The sequence below is a fragment of the Mytilus galloprovincialis genome, chromosome 10 (genome assembly GCF_965363235.1).
Source record: "Mytilus galloprovincialis chromosome 10, xbMytGall1.hap1.1, whole genome shotgun sequence".
Taxonomy (NCBI): domain Eukaryota; kingdom Metazoa; phylum Mollusca; class Bivalvia; order Mytilida; family Mytilidae; genus Mytilus; species Mytilus galloprovincialis.
Genome location: NC_134847.1, coordinates 57,805,177 through 57,810,397, shown reverse-complemented (window position 1 = coordinate 57,810,397; position 5,221 = coordinate 57,805,177). Strand labels below are relative to the sequence as shown.

The 5,221-nt window shown below is 32.0% G+C and overlaps 1 long non-coding RNA gene across 1 annotated transcript; it reads left to right on the top strand.

Moving 5' to 3' along the window:
- The first annotated feature begins 3,790 nt into the window (after positions 1-3,790).
- LOC143049253 (uncharacterized) lies at positions 3,791-5,020 on the top strand. Its single transcript, XR_012970148.1, has 2 exons — positions 3,791-3,961; positions 4,658-5,020. It is a non-coding gene; the product is annotated as an uncharacterized LOC143049253 (long non-coding RNA).
- Positions 5,021-5,221: the final 201 nt, after the last annotated feature.

Genomic DNA, 5,221 nt, shown 5'->3' with positions numbered 1-5,221 from the left:
GCACGTTCAAGTGTTTTCCCGAATAAGTGTCGTAACTGGTATGCTATGGACGACTGGTCTTATAGGGTCCATTATTCAAACCGAATTCATGGAATACGTATTTGTAGTATGTTGTAGTATCCAAGGTCTGTTAATAGGCATTGCAAACTTAACAACAAAACGTGTTTACCGTGCATTGTGGAACAATGAAAAGTCGTCTACTTAATGGTTCCAAAATTTAATTTGACAATCAAAAAGGTCAATTTATTAGTCGTTATTTGACTGAAATAACTTTTAATTCTTGCTAATATAGTCTTTTATCTGTTGAGTCTTTATTTTAGTAATTGGTGCTTTGTGCCAATCGACCAGTCAAGCCCTTTCAAACGCTGTTTTAATGTTTATGTTCTATAGTTATACAGTTTTCAAATGTTACGAACTGTTTGACCTGACACATTCTCGATGTATTACAGTGAATTGACTGTTAGTGTTGTTCTCCACCAATTGCAACTCATTCAAAATTTTGACCAAGTTGCAATTTGTTTTATTAAACCAAATTATTCAACTGGTCAGAATATTGAACAAATTGTTCAGTCAAAATGTGAAAGTGCAAGGTGATAAAATAAAATATACTTACAATCCTATAAGACTTTAACTCCACTTTAATGATGTTTTGACAAATAATATAAAACAACACGCAATTAGTTTATCAGTTTGTATAGTTATATTATAGTCATTTCCATGCTGAAGAGGAACTGTTTATTGTGAATTGCTATAAAATTGTCCAAACTAAGCTTTTATATAGTTTTTCTTTCTAAAAGTATTCTATATTTATAAGAATCAGATATCATTTTAAATAAAACATCATATATTCAGTAAAATATGTGTGAAATAACAATATGCTATTGAAAAGTTTTCAGGGGAGATAACCTAAAATATTATTCTTTTGAATAAAGACTTTTTGAAAGAAAAGTTATTATCTCCCCCATGGAAACTTCCTACAAACATATATTGCAATTTTACACATATGGTACTGAATATGAAATGTTTTAATTTACATAATGTCTGATTCTTATAAATATAGAATACTTTTAGAAAGAAAAACTATATGAAAGCTTAGTTTGGACAATTTAATAGCAATTCAAAATAAACAGTTCCCCTTCAGCATGGAAATGAATATAATATAACTATACAAACTGATAAACTAATATTGTCACAACATCATTAAAGTGGAGGTAAAGTCTTATAGGATTGTAAGTATGTTTTATTTTATCACCTTGCACTTTCATGACTTGGCTGTGGTTTTCTACAGCAGTTGGTTCAAATTTCTAACCAGTTGAACAATTTGAATTTATAAAACAAATTGCAATTTGGTCAAAATTTAGAATGAGTTGCAATTGGTGGAGAGCAACACTGACAGTCAAGTCACTGTAGCAAGCGTATAAAACTGGCTGCTTGCAGTCTACTGGTTCTCGTCAATTTTTGTTTGTCATTGTTGTACTCGTTACCTTGAATGCGACAGTATTCTCTTTTAGACTTAAAAATTTGGACATCCCATTGTCGTATAGCTTACATTACGAATTTTTAGGGCGGGTCGGCAATATGTAATTGTTTACCTTAATTATTGTGGCTCACATTACGGACTTTTAGGCGGGTCGGCCATATTTAGTTATTAACCTTTGTTGTTGGATTTTTTTGCTTACATTTCTAACTTTAAGGGTAGTTCGGCTAAATGTAGTTGTTTACCTTTTTTTTCTTTTTTTTTTTTTAGCTTTTTATAGCCATGTGTAATCTGTTGGCATACTTATCTATCCTTTTGTGCTTGGGTTGCTAATTGTCACGGGAAGTAATGCATGTCTCCTTTTATTCATTTAAGAGCTTTAGTGGAGGTAAAAAAAAGGGGCAACTAGTGCGTCAGACAAGTTTTTCTAAATTATCCTCCGTCACCGACTATCAAATCCTAACATTTGAAACCAAAAGATGTATAAATACGGAATAACGCTAATAGATGTATAACCATAATTTGCGTTAAGATAGAAGTCATCTAAGATGAAATTGTAATGTATTTATATTCACCATAAAGTTCGGATCTAATTATGTGTTTGCTCTGTATTGTTTATTTATAGTGAAAACAATTATTGGCAAAATCAGTCAACCTATCTCGAAGTATAAAAAACAAATAAGGTTATGCAGTTGCTAATCACAGAAAGGGATCAGTTCTCAAACTTAGATAAAACGTGAAGAGAGTGATATTGGTCAAAATTATTCCTAGTCAATTTGTAAAGAGATCCATCTTAACATTTAAAATAGTAAGGCCCCTAACAGGTGTAATAAATATACCACCAAATCAAAGTACGTCATATCGGGTTGCACACGAAAAAAAAAATTTCTCTTGATTTGACAATTGTAGGAAATTAATCCTACATAAATTTTCATTTCAGCAAAACATATCTTGGGTTTTTTAAAGCACCATTATTTTATTAATCGGTGTTTCTATAGAATATTTTGAAAACTTGAGGTTAAGCTTGAACGGGTTGCATTGCTGTAAAAATTGATAATGCAATTTCCCATATGAACTTCTTATACGGCTAAAACTGTACCATTTTTACTATGAAGTTTTGAACAAAAAAAAACATGTCATAGAATGGAAAGTTCATATGCAATACTATTTTTTTCAAAGGTCAAAATATCGGGCTCTGCGGCATATGTTCAGCGTTTATATACCCCAACCTTCTTTTTTTTTGGAAAAGTGCAAATTTAAGAAAAACTAATAGGATTTAGTCAATGGTGGTATTACATTTACAGCCGATTTCATTGAGTGTGTAGCCAAAGGCAATATCTTTGGTTAGCTTGCTTTCTACCTGAACCGTGAAGTCATTGTTCTGTTAAGAAAACTACCCTACTTTAATAGTAGACTAGTCCGACAGGTAACCAATCTATCTGTCTGTTTAACTAGACTATCTCGAAAGGAGGGTAGTATACCTAACCTTAAAATTACTTCACGGTTCAACTAACAAGCAAGCTAACCAAATAAATTACATTTGGCCTTACTCAATGAAATCGGCTGTAACAGTAATCTACGTCTTATCATTTAATACTTCTTCTGTCTCATTTGTTATAACTTGGTTTTAACGTCTATATATGGATATTGTCTAGAACCATGACAAATTTATTACGATTTCGGGCATTTTAATAACAATTTTAATTTAAAACAAAATGTTTAGCAATAACTCCTCAACAATCGCTCTAGGTGTGCAGTGTTGTTTGGTTTAACAATTCTCGATATCATTAGGTAAATCATTACGTTTAAAATTAAAAAAGCTCTAGACAATCAACCTGAAGACCCACACCTTTTCATTGAAATCATAGATAAGATATAATATTTAAATAACCCACTTGCTTTATATTAAAATGTGGATTCAATTGAAATGAATGGGGAATTTGTCAATGGGACACATATGCCCCCGCTTGCATATCATATAAGTTATAAAGAGACAAAAGAAAGGAACATTATTCAAAGAGCTTGTTTTTTTATCATTTTTTTATCAGTGAACATTGAATCGTTTAAAGCATTAGTTGTAGTTAATTCCACTACAATTATGAACAGAAGAAGATAACTCCCAATTTTAAAAATTACTTTTAACATCATTGGTACGGACGGAGGGACGGACGTTCAGACGGACAATGCTAAAACTTAATGTCCCCTCTGCTACGGCGGGGGCATAACAACAATCTAATATTAATCATAAAACACCTGAGACCACACCTGCATTTTGATGGAGTTCGTGTTGGTAGGTTTGGTTTTTTTTATCAGTGCGTAAACTGGTGACAAAATATTATCGCCCCTGTAAACAGTGGGCTCTTCTGACTAGAGGTAATCGGTAAAGAATAGCGGAAAATGGTGTACATTGTTTACGAGCTTGAAATGAGCTAACACAGACGAACTGAGACGTGTCAACGTAATGTGAATATGATAATGCACCAGGTAAATTATTAATTGTTAAGTTTATCACATCATCGTATCTCCATATGATAGGTAAATAAGTGAATTTTCGATTTTAAGTGTCGTCAGGGTTCAAACCTGGAATCATGCCAACCTTTCATTATTTTTTTTTAATACTAACCTATAGTCGGAACATCTTGATTTTCTCCCAATTTGTAAAGTTAATTATGCTGCTTGACATATATTTTTTTGGGGAAAAAAAATTGATATGCAGTCAAATGTGGCAGTTTTTAATATTTGTTGCTATGTGAAATAAAGGGAAGTAAATTAAAGTAAAAGAAGGCGCGCTTTTTCAAATAGTAAACAATTTAATTCAGATGCATAGTATTTTGTCAAATGATAAAGAATATCGTAGAAACTTGCTAGAAATTCATATAATTTATAAAAGATATACAACATGACATACTGAAATCTGAAAAGGGGTAAAACCACCATACCTTGAACAAATTCAGTTAAAAAAAGGGGGGGGTAAAATGCTACGAAATTTAGATTTTATTTATTTTTTGTCGACAGCCAAAAGATGATTTGACATGTAACTAACTACTTTTTCAATTTCATTGTAAAGTAAAATTGGCTTTTTTGGGGTCTCTGTTTATTGTGGTCTGATGTTTTCAGGTTCTCTTTGGATTGCCAAATAATATTATAATCATCTAATTGAATGTTCAAATTATTTTGCAGCGATGGTGTGTATGGAAGGAAGACTGTCATAAAACCCAACAGTTCCGGATGGCCCTTTAAATAATTGCTTAACATCAATAGCGATGTAAGATTTAAGTGTTTGATTTAGCACAAGTTTAGCCAGGTTTTCCTTGTAATTGTGGCAGAAAAACCACTAGACAGTGTCATGCATTGAAAGGATATCAAACGGATATTTTATGGAATGATTCTCATACATATAAAATCAAATGCATAGGAATGTGGAGCTAGTGTCTTTCATGCAGCAATTTTTAATTTCCAATATAAACTCTGAAAAGACAAGAGCATAGAAATGTATACCAATGAGAAACATTCTTTGTGAATAAAATCATTCCAAAACTTAAATGTGTCATTAGTGTTGCATTATTTATCAGTAGAGATAATCAGATTCCAGTAAGATTGTCCAACTGATGGTTTTTGTTTGTAATCATTTTTGTAAATCTTAGTTGTTTTGACAATGCCCGACTGCCCCTTTCAGTGTGAGACAATATTTTGTTTATGATAAACAAAATCACTGATTCAAGACTGGAGCGGACCCCTTTTGGG